The sequence below is a fragment of the Dunckerocampus dactyliophorus genome, chromosome 15 (genome assembly GCF_027744805.1).
Source record: "Dunckerocampus dactyliophorus isolate RoL2022-P2 chromosome 15, RoL_Ddac_1.1, whole genome shotgun sequence".
Lineage (NCBI taxonomy): Eukaryota > Metazoa > Chordata > Actinopteri > Syngnathiformes > Syngnathidae > Dunckerocampus > Dunckerocampus dactyliophorus.
The window spans coordinates 12808609-12824614 of record NC_072833.1 but is presented as its reverse complement, the minus strand read 5'-3'; the positions used below and the strand labels follow the sequence as shown (position 1 = coordinate 12824614).

The window sequence follows — 16006 nt, the reverse complement described above, 5'->3', positions numbered from 1 at the left end:
TTTGCCCAACCAGTCTACATGTGTTTTATAGACTTGGAGAAGGCTTTCGACTGTTTCTCGACGAATTCTGTGGGGAGTACTCTGGGAATATGGGGTACTGGACCACCTAATTCAACCTGTTTGTTCCTTATATGACCAGTGCCAGAGTTTGGGTCGCATTGCCTGCAATAACTTGGACCCGTTTCCAGTGAGGGTTGGACTCCCTGCCCTTTGTCATCGATTCTGTTCGTTACTTTTATGTGCGGAATTTTTAGACACAGCCAAGGCGTTGAGGGGTTCCGCTTTGGTGGCTGCAGCATTGGGTCTCTGCTTTTTGCAGATGATGTGGTCCTGCTGGCTTCACCGAGCCATGACCTTCAACTCTCACTGGATCGGTTCGCAGCCGTATGTGAAGCGATGAGAATCGGCACCTCCAAGTCCGAGTCATCTTCAGGTCGGGGATGAGATCCTGTCCTAAGTGGAGGATTTTAAGTACCTCGGGGTCTTGTAAACGAGTGAGGGAAGGATGGAACGTGAGATCGACAGGCGAATTGATGCGACGTCTGCAGTGATGCGAATTCTGCATCGATCCGTTGGGGTGAAGAGGGAGCTGAGCCAAAAGGCAAAACTCTCAATTTACCGGCCGATCTACGTTACAACTCTCACCTATGGTCATAATCTTTGGGTAGTGACCGAAAGGACAAGATCACTGGTACAAGCGGCCGAAATGAGTTTTTTTCTTTGTAGGGTCACTGGGCTCTCCGTTAGAAGGTTGGAAGCAGTGTTATCCGGGAGAAACTCTGAGTAGAACCGCTGCTCTTCCGCATAGAGAGAATCCAGATGAGGTGGCTTAAGCATCTGGTCAGGACACCTCCCTGGGGAGGTTTTCAGGGCACGTCCGACTGGTAGGAGGCCAGGAGGAGCTGGACAAAGTGGCCGGGGAGAGGGAAGTCTGGGCTTCCCTGCTTAGGCTGCTGTCCCCGCCACCCAACCTTGGATAAGCGGTAGAAGATGAATGGATGAATTGTTCCACTGTAAATGCGTGATGTGCACTGATGTAATCTTGTATGCACGTTCAAAATAAATCAAACCATGAGTATTACCATTTCCATAATTGAGGCGCTGACGCCAGCAGCCTTGGGGAACCTGACTCTATTCACTTTCTATTAGTCTGTTTTTGCGTAGTTCAAAAACATGAAATATAATATTAAATACAGTAGTTATAGTGCAACTATTTACTAATAATGTATTTCATAACCAACATATTTAATGTATATATATTTCATTGCCTTTTTAATTATTTAATGCCATGCATAATTATTTAATACCTCCCATAACACTTCCTTATTTTATTTATTTATTGTATTTGTTTTTATTTACTTGCTATATAATGCAAGGTGCAATATAAAATGTTTTGTATTATGTTTTAATCGTGTATATACAGTATTTTAGTGTTAGCGTGCCCTCATTTAGTCCCCTGCTTCCACCCCCTGTTCAGTCTACAGGCCATTGTATTTTTTTTATTTGTCATTTGGGATAAAATATCCATGCCATTCACCCAGAGGCCTGCTGGCCTGCAGTCGGAGATGATATTAGACATTTATAATTTAGTTCACACTTGAGAAAGTACACATTTACACACACACACACACACACCATGGGAACACAGTCTATCTTGAAGTCTGTGGCTTACCACGTTGAAGAACCATCATAAAATCGAATGTTTTTTTTTTTTTTTGCAGTGTAGTAAAGAGAAACGAAAAAGGAGCAGCTAAAATTTGTAAAGAGCTAAGTTGCGAGCTCTTTTTAAAATTTATTATATATATATATACACTGCATGTGATAAATATTATAGTAAAGCTGCTGCTGGAGGTGTGTTTTTTTTACTGGCTCAGACTGACCTCAAGGTCCCGCATGCACAATGTAACCCTGCAACCCCAGTGTTACATTAGCATTTCGTCCGTACAGTGAGAATCATATGCAGGCAGTTATCATGTATTATTTGAGTGCCAGGGTTAAACAATCTGTAAGGGCATTTTATGTATTTCATGAAACACAGTTCATATACAGCCACAACATGCAGACATACTGCACATTACAATGTGATTATGGCTGTCAAATGATTAAGACTTTTAATCAGATTAATGGAAGTTTGGAAATTAATCATAATTAATCACCATTTGCAACTATGTCTGAAATATGGCAGTTTTTACTGTATTTTATTAGCGGAAAGATAACTTAAAAAAAAAAGACAGGATTTTATTTTATATATATATATATATATATATATATATATATATATATATATACATACACACACACACACACACACACACACACACTCACTCCTGATCAAAATCTTAAGACCAGTTGAAAAGTTGCTAGAATTTGCATTTTGCACATTTGGATCTGAAAGAGGTTTTAAGTACAGCTACAATATGCAAAAGCAAGAAGGGGGAGTGAGACAAAAAGCTCTTTGAAAAAGTAATTTATTGAAAACAACAATTAAACTGAATTAGGCTGTTTATCACCTGATCAAAAGTTTAAGACCACAGGCTATAAAAGCCTAAATCTGCTCAAAATTTTCATTTTCTGTGAGGCATTCACACTTTCATGCCCTCCTGATGGCTAAAGCTAAGAAGCTTTCTCTTTTTGAACGTGGTCTGATTGTGGAGCTGCATAAACAAGGCCTCTTGCAGAGTGCCATTACTGCTGAGGTTGGGCGCAGTAAGACAGTCATTTTTATTTTTGGAAAGATCCTGAGCATTATGGAACAAAAAAGTCAATTGGTAGACCCCAAAAAATTACACCTGCGCTGAGCCGGAGGATCCAATTGGCTGTCCATCAAGGCACAGGGTGGTCTTCCACCCAAATTAAGGCCCTCACTGGTGCCGACTGCAATGCAATAACCATCAGACTGCATGTGCGGGAAAAGGGTTTAAAAAAAAAAATAAATTCAAAGACCTTATCTCCTTCAATGCCACAAAACTGCCCGTTTAGGCTTTGCCAGGGAGCATCAAACATGGGACATTGAAAGGTGGAAAAAAGTTTTATTCTCTGATGAGAAAAAAATGTAACCTTGATGGTCCAGATGGCTTCCAACGTTGCTGGCATGACAAGGAGAGGAAGAAATGATTAGATCTCCCTTGTTTCTTCAGTTTCTTGTTCATTTTAATGCCTGATACAACTAAATGTACCTTTTTGTTTGGACAAAGATAACGATGACAACAAAAATAGCTCATAATAGTTCACATTTTTGGTAGTACAATGCTATAGCTATCATCATTATATTTGTCCAAACAAATGTACCTTTAGTTGTGCCAGGCATTAAAATGGATCAACAAACTGAAGAAACAAGGGTGGTGTAATCATTTTTTCCATGACTGTATATTACAATATATTATGATTCAATGCATTGACAGAACGATGTTGTGGAATTGCTTCATTACATTTAATAATTTTGGTTTTGATAATATATTTGCAAAAGCAGAGTAACACATTGCCTCGCTACGCTACGCAATGCTATGCAACGCATCGCTCCACAGCCGTTCGCTACACAGCCCTTCGCTATGCAGCGCTGCGTAATGCTTTGCTACACAGTGCAGCGCAACACAAGGCAATGCAGCACAGCTCAACCCATCTTAACACATTGCAGTGCAATGCATTGCACAGCAAGGCACAAATGTTTCGGGTCATTTTAGCTTTTTTCAGGGGTTTTTAAGCATCCCCTTCAGTGTTTTTAGTATCTCTTAACCACGTAGCATTTTGATTCTATAATGAATAAGAACGACGCAAGACACCATTGACGTGTTATGAACAGTAAACATGTGCGAATGCATGTTTTCAATTGTGTATTTTAATGCCTGCCTGTTTTATTGATTGGCTAATCCACTGGGAAGCTCACTCTGCGACTTAATAGATCCCTTTGGGAATAACGCAGGCGCTGAACTGTGAGACAAAAAATGTCAAGCTGTGATTTGGCCTCGAAAATGAGACAAAAGAGGGAGGATATTCCAGAAAGTTGGGAAAAAAAAACGGGATGTTCGGGAAAAGCAGCAGCTTATAATAAAGCGAACAGCATCTCTGTTGTTACCATGGTGACCCACGATCAAACACTTTAGTAATCTATAAAACAAGCTGGTAAAATGAGCATTGTGTACTGAGCTGTGCCAGAAATTGTACACTTTTGTTGGTGCATGGTACCTAAATGGTGGCGTTTTTTTTTTTTACACACTGCAGTATTATTTTTTGTACTTCTACTTTTTGTAGTACTACTACGTTATAGTACAACTTTGGTGTGATGGAGATGAGCCCAAGAAGTCTGCACCGCCATGGAAAAATGGCTCCGGTGTTGTCTGGGCAAATTGGTGTACATGTGCTGCATGAATAAGTAAAAAGCAGAAGAGATGAGTGGTGCTCTTTGCTCCTGATGAGTTGGTGATTCCCACCTCAGCATACAAATTATACAAGTGGATAGAATACACAATGCAGTAGGTGTTGTTGATGTCCAGCGAAAACTATCCCATCCATCCATTTTCTATGCCACTTATCCTCATTAGTATTTGCGAGGGTATGACTTTGGGCGAGAGGCGGGATACACCCTGGACTGGTCGCCAGCCAATCGCAGGGCACATATAAACAATCATTCACACTCACATTCATACCTATGGACAATTTAGAGTCGCCAATTAACCTAACATGCATGTTTTTGGTTTTCGCACTGATCTGCTAAAATAAGTAATTTTTCCTCACAATTGCACACCCATTCTTACCAAGGGTGCCAGATTCAGACCAAAAAGTAACACTCAACTGTACACGACTAAAAATGACACCACTTTAACAATGACGTCCTGTCTGTATAAAATAACACATTAAAGACTGATAAGACGGTGATAATTTTCACTACAGAAAAGCATGCTGGGAAATAAGCCACCATTCCACAACTGCGAATACTGTATGTAACTATGTGTTAAGTTTATTATGTTTTGATATGTGAAAAGTATGTGGTGTCCAAATTGTCACGATTGTTATCACTGACACTTGCCACTATTTTTCATGAACTTAAAGGGGACCTATTATGCTAATTTTCAGGCTTTTTGTATTGAGTTCTGGACTCCTATAGAGCAACTCCACACGATAACCCGCACAGAAAGAGTTCTCGATCTTCCAGGCTCTGCACCTCTTCCTGTAGTATTTCCTTGGTTTTCCTGCCTCTCGACCAAACGGTCTGTGTTTTACTCCACCCCCGGCCCTCCTCCAGGTATACCTCCCGCCGAGCCGACTCCGCTGTGATTGGTCACACTCCCAAACGCTCCCAAGGACTTCCGGACAGCAGCCGAACCCTTTTTGTCCGATTACTTACACAAAATAAATACAGTTAGGACACTGATAAACTGTTGCTTACAGCTTGCTCTTCTGACTCTTCAACACGGCCAAGTAACGTTGTAAAGGCGTCGGACTTCAGCAACAGTTTGGAGGATATTCCAGCTTCGTATTGGCCCATGTTCACAAAACAGTCCCGTGTGAAGTGCCGCTGACAGAGCATAGAGCATATTTTTCTCTTGCTGGCCGGGAATCAGCAACTCCAACCACTTCTGCCTGATGCTTGCCTCTTTAGGCAACCCGAACAAACATTTCTTGGGAGACATAGCTCGACGTGCTAACACCGTGAACAGAGTGAAGCAGAGCGGGGGTGCTGGGTATGCCAATATAAGGAAGTCCGGGTTGCATTGACGTCAATGGAACTCGGTGTTTTAAAAAAACAAAAAACTATGTAAAACAGTGCGCAGAGCCGTCAAACTGCTTTCAGGGCTCACTTCCAAATGCACAAACCTCATTATCTGATGTGTTGGCATTGTTTAACACGAGAATACAACATTATAACATTTATAGGTCAGAAAAGAAAAAGCATAATAGGCCCCCTTAACAGTACAGTATCTTACCTGTTTTTTATGATGTAGCGGTGATTGAAAACTGCAGAATAAGCACGTTTTGAGTGGACCTCAACATTCAATTTGGACTCCCTTGTCAGGTTTTTAGTCAGCAGGCTCGGGTGAACGTGTCATATGCAAATATTCACATAATAGACTTCCACTTTTGGATTTAATTCTACTTTATTTTAGTTGAGTTCATTGGCAGAAATTAACTTACGATCCTGATCAGCTTCCATACTTTAAGAATACATTTAACTGGACTCTCAAATGAAACACATGTCAAATATTCACCAGAAATGCTTTAAATATCATAATTCTACATCTTATTTTATTTACTGTATACCTGTATGTACTTAATAGACTTGCACTTTTCTTTGTTGTGTTTTTATTTAATTTCATTTTATACAAACATGGACTGACAGTTTTAATCTTAATTTAATAAAATTTGTACCTAAATTTATTCTATTTTGGTTTAGTTTAAGCACAGAAATGAACTTACTCTTGACCTTACTCTGTTGGTCTCTGAAATTAAAGACATTTTAAACACTCACCCAAAAAATCACTAGAAATGTGATACATACAGTTTATATTTACTTTCATTTAATTTGAGAACGTTCCACATTGGACCAAGTCGAGGACTTCTGTGCGTCAATATGTGAATCAAGGTTTCCAAACAACATCAAGTGCACACTAAAGGACAACATGGCCGCTATCGACTCAGCAAATTAGCGGACTGTCGACTGAACAGGCTTTGTTGTTTGTTAAAATCAATGGGTGTTGTACTTTGATGAAATATACATTTTGTTCCCTCTTTTTAAAGGCAGAATTTTTGCTCCATCTCTTTCCTCCTATTAGATTCAGCAGTCATACTTAATGACTGATTTTTTTTTAAAATCCCATTTGGGATTAATTATAAAACTAATCAAAGTGAAAAAAGCAGTTTCAGTATGTATTTCTCCTCTCTTAAATCCATTCATGTCTTTTTTTTTTTTTTAATGATCAGAGAGTTTGATGCATATGTGAGTGTGTTGGTATTAAAAATCCACCTCATTACAAGACTCCATGAGACCTCAGACTTCAAGTTTACAGGCAGCCCTCTACCTACAATCAAGCTCAAGCTTGAGGATTTTGGTCCAGATAGGATCTCTAAGGACATGGTCTACTCGGGTCCAGTGTAATTGTTTGTGACTGGAAAACAAAAATACCGTATTGGAGGGATTTGTGTTGTTTCCAGCATGCCAGCCCATGTAAGCTCTCAGGTTTTTCTCTCATTTTTGGCTCCAGGCAAGGTCTGAGTGAGGTTAGCGCTCCAATCTAAAGATAGCTTACTTCACAACCTCCTACTCCATTCACTTTACATCTTTACAGAGACCACTACTTACCATTATATGGGGGCAGACTGTATGTACAACACGAGTCAAAGATCCTCTATTTGACAGGAGGAGTCTCATCTTTTTACTGCAAAAATGCTAATTAAAGATCCTCTATATGACAGGACAGGTTTGCTGTTTTTAAGCATTACTGCAAAAACACGAATCAAAGATGCTCTATATTGACAGGCACATGGTTTTATTGCTAAAATGCTGATCAAAGTTTGTTTGCAGTATATGGCAGGAGAGCTCTGCTGTTTTTAAGGGCTTACTGCAAAAACACGAGCGAAAGATCCTCTAAATAACACAAGCGTGCAGCTGATTAAGGACAGACTGTAAGAACACGAGTCAAAGATCCTCCCTATGACTTTCAGGACCTATTGTAACACGAGTCAAAGATCCTCTATGTGACAGGACAAGTTGGCATTAAACTACTACTACAACTACTACTAGTAATAATAATGGCGCATTTAAAACAAAATTCTCTTCAGGGATAAAAACTAGCATAAAAATTGGTATTATAATAACAATAATAATACATGATGTCCCTTGAAGTATTAATACTAGTACAAAAAAAAAAAAAAAATACAAATAAAATTACATATATATTTGTGAGTTTTAACTAGGGGTGTCATGACACGGCCAACTCACGAGACGAGACGATGCACGGGATTGGGTCCACGAGAACGAGCCGAGATGAGATTTCAACATTCATTTTAAGAAAAGTACAGTGGAAAAAATGACTGGACAAAAACGTTTTATTTAACCGAGTCACTAAACAATGTTTATTGTCCTACAATTTGACGCTAAACAATAACATGTTTAGAGACAAAGTAAACCATTAATAATAATAATAATAATAATAATAATAAAGGCTGTCTTCGACTAATAATTTTCATACTCAAATCGGATTTGATTTTTTCCGTAGTCGACTAATAGTCAAATATTGTTTTTGTTTCTTTAAAAGCACCGCTAATGGCGATCCCTATTTAAAAAAAAAAAAAACAACAACAACAACAAAAAAAAGCAGATTTGATTTGCGACTTTTTCCATCTCAAAGAAAAAGAGATGCACCATCCTCTGTCTTTGGTCTTGCCCGTTTCAGCCTCTCTTCTAGCCCGAAGTGTGTGGCGGTTGGCTACTTGATGGCATTGTCCGGTATTCCACTGTTTAGTCATGTCTCGGTGAAAATTATGACGTTGCAGTCCAAAAGTCTCTTCTCACATCACTGTGGGTGAGGTGGAGTCGTAAGGCGTCCATTTTAGTCACTAAAGACCACACATTAGCGAGGAAAATGCTCGGTAAGGGGAGTCTGTGCAGTCTCATTCCTGCCCGCTGGATGGTGTGTATAGACTTCGGTACTTTTGGAGATATTAGGGACAAGTTGAAGATTGGTGATTAAAAACAGTACTGCGAAAGCCAATATCCGAAAGCTCTTGTTGACCTTGTCGAAAATCCAGACACAATATGAGAAATATAACTATAAAACTGCAATTCCGAAAGACTGGGCTTTGCAGAGTGTACACGCCGCCATCTTGACTAAGCATCCATATCCGTCTTTTGCCTTATACTCAATAATGCAACATTTTTTCTGGTCCAAAAATCACTCCATTCTCTCTATTGTTCTCTAGTATTACCATATCTAACTTATTGTGCGGAGATATGGGGAAATAACTACAAAAGCAGACTTCACTCACTAACTGTACTACAAAAAAGATCAATTGCCGTCATCCACAAGGCCGCTTATAGAGAACATACAAACCCCCTATTCCTAAAATCACAACTACTTAAATTTGTTGATCTGGTAAAGCTTCATACAGCTAAAATTATGCATAAAGCAAAATATAACGAGCTACCCAGAAACTTAATACGATTCTTCTCATCAAGAGAGGGGAAATATGAGCTTAGGAAAAAAATTGACTTAAAACATTTATACGCTCGCACAACGCTCAAAACCTTCCGCATATTTGTATGTGGAATCAAAGTCTGGAAGAGGTTGAGCGAAGAACTCAAACGATGCACTAAAATGACCAAATTCAGAAGTCACTAAAAGCAGTCGATGTTTAGAAAATACAAGGAAGAAGAATCATGAAGCACAGAGAGATATTATGCTAAGCCATATGACACCTGCACTTTGTGAAATTTGCAGCGGTTTGTCCAAGCAGATTTACAAACCTCACCTTCATTGTAACACGTTGTTACATTGCTTTACCATGTTCCGTCATTCAGAACTGGTAAAGGGACCATGTTGAATGGGAAACAAACAAATGTATCAGCACTTGATGTGAAAGGTATTAGTAATTGTGACATGTATTGGATGGGAAACAAAGAGGGAGTACTGAGTCAGCTCTGGTTCTTCCTGCTCCTTTTGGACATTTGGAATTGTGACGAGATGTATACTGAGGTGAAAGAATGTGAGGGGGGGAAAAAAAGTACGGTCAACTCAATAAATCGTCTCCTGTTAAACACACGTCATTTTTTAAGTCTTTGTTAACACAAATTAGGCTGAATTTGTATCGAAATAGGCTATTTATAACTAAAACAATGACTATCTGTGTAAAAATGTATGTGCAGCAGCAGCCGTGGGCACCCCTACAGTTAGAATGGTACAATCTTGATCATGAAATTTTCATATGATTCAACTGCGGAATTTATAGTCAAATCAGACTCCTCTGAATCGAATCGTCGATTATTCTAAGAAACCCCTAATTATTATAATGCAATATTTCCTTTTAATATGTTATCTTTCACTGGTTTAAGGTGGCGGAATTGGCGTTTGACATGTGTTTTCTCACATGCAATTCATACTGTCGGTCAGTGTTTGCAGCAGGGGTGTTAGCATTAACAGTTCCAGCTTGTAGTTGAACAATGCCAGCTAGTTGTTTTTGCATAATCTACTTAACTTTGGCTGTTTACGTCAGGGCTGTCCAGCTGTCCTTTTGTTATTTATAATAAACATTATACATATATTTAATAAGGCTACCAAATGTTAAACATGTGTAGTCAGATTAATCAGTTTTTCAATGAATTAATCATGATTAATCACCATTTGCAACTACGTCTGAAATATGCCCATTTTTACTATATTTTATTAAAAGAAAACTTGACAGAACAGTTATATTGTTTTTTTTCTGTCTTTTTTTGATTGTTTAATTTATTATGCTGTTTGTTGACAAAATTTTATTTAAAAGCTCTTGACATTCCCGTTACAATGTTAAATACTCTTGCGAAACTAAAGTTGCTTTCGATACGGTGTACTCGCATTATTATACCATATATTGTCATTACATTAATGAAAAAAATTGTCTCAAAATAATGTTGACAATAATATCGTTCATCTGCAATAATTTGTGGGACAATTATCATCCAGCAAAATTTGTTATCGTGACAGGCCGATGGAGGAGTATGGCCATGCTCTGCCTTCTTGGCCCTGTTGCTGGTCAGGGGTTGGGTTGCATTACGGAGGCCTTTATGCATCTTTAAGACCTGTACTGCACCGCGGTATGGAGGCAGAGCGCGACTTCACATTTCTTGCTTGTATTTAATGACCGAATAAATGCATGACACAAGAAGCACTTCCTGTCTTTCACTTTTAATGAACACCCCCAGTCACTAAATACTGTGACCATGTGTCTAAATTGTCAACACGGAGCTCTTCTATGTTTGGGGTGTGTTATGAAACGAGCTGGTCACCACAGTACTAGTATTAATTAAGCAAAACGCTAACTTAACTCCGTAACTTACAATGCATGGTTACCGATACTCCTCACTTTCATTTTTGCTTTAATATGGAGAATTAACACGGCAGCATTCAACTCTGATGGGAAAAAAAACAGCAAAACGTCACTCGTTGACGCTGGGAACACCGAGGTAGGTTGGATTCCATGGTCTATAGTGTGCGTTAAGCAGTTAATGTGCGGTTCTAATAATGCCTCGCCCACTGCCACGTCGATATTACTGTATTGTCATTAATAGCAGCGACGCCATAGTTCACTCAAGACGGCTTTCCTCCAAATGACAAATCTTGTCACGTTTTAATTTTGTGAGATCTCATGACACAAGCTCTCGTGACACCCCTTGTTCTAACCCAAATGAAAGTAACTGCGACAATGCTCCTTTTTAGGTTTTTACAGCAAGTAGCTTAACTTTATTTTGCACTTACACAAGAAGTTAGTAAAGAAAAAAGGTAGCAATCCATTTCTGAATGTCCAACAGAAACAGGGGTGGCAAACTCAATCCAACAGGGGGCCAAAACGTGTGTTTGCACCTTTTTAGCAAACACTGTGTAGGTCCAAACATTATAATATGTATTATTGCAGCATTAATAGACTTGATAATGTTTTATCTTATGTAACGCTCTATTATAGGGTGGCCAAAAAAAAACTATCACTGGATGTCTGCCAAATGTGCAATATAAATACAACTTGAGTGGGAGAAAGAGAAAGTGTTGACTGCAGAGAGTTTTGTCTCCGGTTTGCTTCACACAGAGATAAGAAGGCGATTTTTATGAGTCACTGCAAAAAGCAAGCGAACAAAAACATAAAAGCTACAAAGTTGTTGTTTGGTAGACTGTCACATAGGGGGTTATAAAAACAGCTCCTGTTGCATAGAGGGGTTTTGGTGAGCAATAGGCCCTTAAAAACAAGTGTGTTCTTGTCACATCGAGGATCTTTGACTAGAAGTAGGTCCTTTAAAACCAAAAGAGCACCCAGAGTCAGTAGGTCCAGAAGCAAAGCGCCGTTGTCATTTAAAAAGTATTTTGGGATTTCTTTATCTTTTGTATCCTTAGCACATTTCCAAACTAGCCCCTCAAACTTGGACAAGCAGCTAAGAGTTGAGGGTGGGGAAATGTTATGCAACATGTAGTGCAGCCTCTGCCACCGGTCAAACTGAGCCAAGCCAAGAACTCAGGCCTTCTATTAATGTTGCAAAATCCTCCATTTGTAGCCATAATCTCACCCATTTTGGTGGGGGGGGGGCCACCCCTGAGCTCGCAAAGACAGCTGTCCACTCAATCCCTGCAGAGTAATGAGCTCATGAACACCAGCCATGGTGATTCTCTTATGGCAAACATGGCCAATGCACACCCTGACACAGTCGTGTTCCGTCCATCGTCTTCAGCGTGACTGCCAAGATTAGTGGGCTTTGGACTCTTTTCGGCAGTCAATTTTCAGTGGTGTTCTTCATGTAGAGTGGAATATTTTTTTCTCTTGTGGGACTTCATTCATTTCTATTAATTTTCAGGCTGACCATAAGTTAAGAAAAGTGACCATTTCGATTACAAAATACAGTTCATACTCAATTGAGCTACACTACCGGTCAAAAGTTTTAGGACACTGCAATTTCTCTGGAGGAAAAACCTCAATTTTTAAGTGTTAAGATGGTCTGTCTCTCTTCCATTGTTTGTTCCTTTTTTCTTGCCATTTTTGTAGCAACAAATTACTTTCTTCAGTGCAATGCTGTTCAACTGATGTTCACAAGGATATAGTACCACTATATGTTCCAACCAATTGTAAATTCACATTGTTATAGTGATTGCCATAAATACCGTTGGATAAGCTGCTACTTTTTTCTTAAACTTTCAACCCTGCGGCTTATACAGCAGTGCGGCAAAATTCTAATCTCGTGACATCTCCTTTACTTCACAACTACTACTAATTGTTTAAATACTGTGCCACTCGCGAGTCAGTGAGGAAACGGTAGCTTTTTCTTTGGCAGGAGCCAATCACGAGCTATCAGTGCACTCACAACGTGCTTGTCAACCCATTGCAAATCGCAGGAAGTCATTATATATGTAACAGTATAACAACATAACAGTCTGACTCACGGTATCATTTTACTGAGAACACTTTACGAAGAGTAAATTCATCACACGGCAACTTAACACTCAAAAGGTGTGCCTGACGACAAATATAAAAATATGTACCAATATGACTTTGAAAAAAACAAAAAAACAACTCTGTTTTCCCATAATCCATTGCGTCTGAGCAACGCATTCATTGGGGTGCTGCAATGACGTCAGCCTCCCTCTGTATTTACAATAGTTTTATTTGTTTTTATTAACATATTATTCACAATTTTTACGTTATTTATTAATACTAATAATGACTCTAATAATACTACAACCTCCTACTACTAATAATATTAAAAACTACATGTGACACTTAAAAAAAAAAATGCCAAGGTCAAATATTAGGATTATATCCAAAGTGAAAACTATTAAAAAGGTTAATTTCCACATCATTTATAGCTCTTAATATGACCTCAGGGCCAAGAATTGTAGTCATCTGAGGTTTATGTGATGGGAATGGTAGCCTTGTTTCTTGGCAAAAAAACAAAACAAAAAATCTTTTATAAATAAAGTGGAATTAACCATTAAATGTGACTGTGAACAGACTGTGAATCATACTTTACATTGAACAAACTGCATTTTATATTTCATCCAAAGCAGTGATTTAATTGGAAAAACAGTAGAACCTCGATTGTCAAGCGCCCCAGGTTTCATATGACTTTGTTTTCAACTAACATTTTTGCTGGAATTTAACCTCGGTTCTGGTATACTTTTTACTTACTTGGAACAAACTGTTGTGTGTAGCTCTCCCTCCCTCCTCCCTCTCTGGTCCTCGCCAATGAGAGACTTCAATCAAGGTTAACGTGACTTTAAATGGCCGTTGATCCCTTTTTATCGTCATTTATATGTATTTCACATTGTTTTCCTCAGGTCAAACTATAAGTGTTATTTTGCAACTTATTGTAAAAGTAAAAAGTAGCTCAATGTGTGGAGTGCAAAAAGGACAAGGACATACTGTAAGTCTCAAACTGGTTGTTTTTGAGTAAAGGAACACCTTGACAACTTCCAAAAGTACAAAATAAATAAAACATGTCAACAGACAACATCTGAAATAATTACAAAAGGTACATTTGAAGTGCAGATCGTCTCATAAAACATTGAAGTTGGCATACATTGTGGATTCTGCCAATTAAGACCAACATCTGTGTATCAGGGACCTTGCTGTTTAGTGTTATTGTGTTTCCATCCATCCATCCATTTTCTATGCCGCTTATACCTCGATTTATTGGTGTGGAGATGCCCATTTACTGCTACCTTTACTTTTGATGATGTCATGTGTGAGAGCGTTGGCATAGTCAAAAAGGGTAGCTGGTGCCAACCAACGTCAGCAGTAGGAATGAGCCGGATACTCGTTATCCGTTACGGATAATGCATTTTTGCCGAAAACAAGCATGAAACGAGTACATCTCGTCATTATCCGTAATCGTGATGAAAGAAAATCCACATTATGTGTTCACTCTTCACGCTCTGTGATTGGCCAGTCACACACAGCGACCGCCCCTCCCAAGACAGACTGTGCAGGCTGGAGCCACATAGGAGCTGATCGGTGCCTCATTCACGTGCACGGTGCATTTGGCAAGTTGAAAACGACTCGTGTGGCGATGCCCACTGCTTCCACTTTACTAGGTTTTCCTCAGCTCGCCTCTATTCCGATTTGTATTTAAAATTACTTGGTAACCTTGTTTCGTAAAGTACGCGGTGCATTTGACAAGACAGCGCTGTGCAGGCTTGTGTTGCCTCAGTCACTTATCCAACTCAATTGGACTAGCATGACCGCTTTTTTCCTTGAAATGTATTTTTTATCTTATTCCATGAAGTCATAAAACAGGCGTGCTACCTACAATATAAGAATTTTGTGAATTGTCAGTTTCAGTACACAGCCAGTGGTAGCAGAACCTGCATTGACTGGCCACAACTTTAGGTACACCTGCACAGCTGCATCAAACATTCTGCCTGTATGGCTATCATACTACATTATGTACTGTACATAAGCGTGGTCAAATATTACACCCCTCTCAATACGTTGCAGTATGCGTGTTGCAATCTTAAACCTGTTTCGTAACGTACATGGTGCATTTCACAAGACAGCAGTATAAGGCTCCTGTGTCAGTCACTGCCATTTTTTTTTCTTTTTCGTCTACTTGCGTATAATTTGGCTGATGATATAAAGTCAGTTGGAAAACTTAGCTTATCGTACTGAACGCGGTGCTTTTGAGAAAAATACAGTGAACAAGGCTGATAGATTATTTGCCTGTTTGCCATCAGTGGATGTTTGCATGAATCACCAACTTGAATTATTGTGCCTGTTGTGAGATCATTCAAAGCCGCAATAAAAGCCTGCTGTTCCGGCGATCACGTTTGATGTTTGTGCGCCTCACCGAATATTCCAGTAACATTAGTAACACCACTGACATCTAGTGACTAGTGTAGAATACTACATTTCATGATAGTTGATTTGGATGTGTCTTTTGAATGCCTTACATTTATATTTTAGTTCATTCCGCTGTTTTTATGCTTGAAAATGCTTAATTTAGGCAAACAAAAGTAGCATTTGCTTAAATATGCATATTTTTTTAGTAATAATAGGCCGTATTCAACCATAAAACAGCATGATTTTTCATGTTTTTTGTTTGTTTTTTTTTAAACGTGAGTGAATTGAAATTTGAACTGCAATGTGGCGAGAGCGAACTGTTTTGTATAACAAAACGCTGGCTTTTCCTCTCTTTGGAAAGATGGCAGTGACAAGCACCTTCCAGCTCACTCACGGCCCCACCCTTTCAGGATGTAGAGAGTACTGCAAGCACAGCCGCCTATGGCATATCTGCGTATTTTATTTTCCAATTCGCAACTAAAATGTCACACTTAGATTAAAC

At 39.1% G+C, this 16006-nt stretch overlaps 1 protein-coding gene across 8 annotated transcripts in view; it reads left to right on the top strand.

The window, feature by feature from the left end:
- LOC129194857 (receptor-type tyrosine-protein phosphatase delta-like) overlaps positions 1-16006 on the top strand; it is a 415432-nt gene that overhangs the window by 51630 nt on the left and 347796 nt on the right. The window lies entirely within an intron of this gene.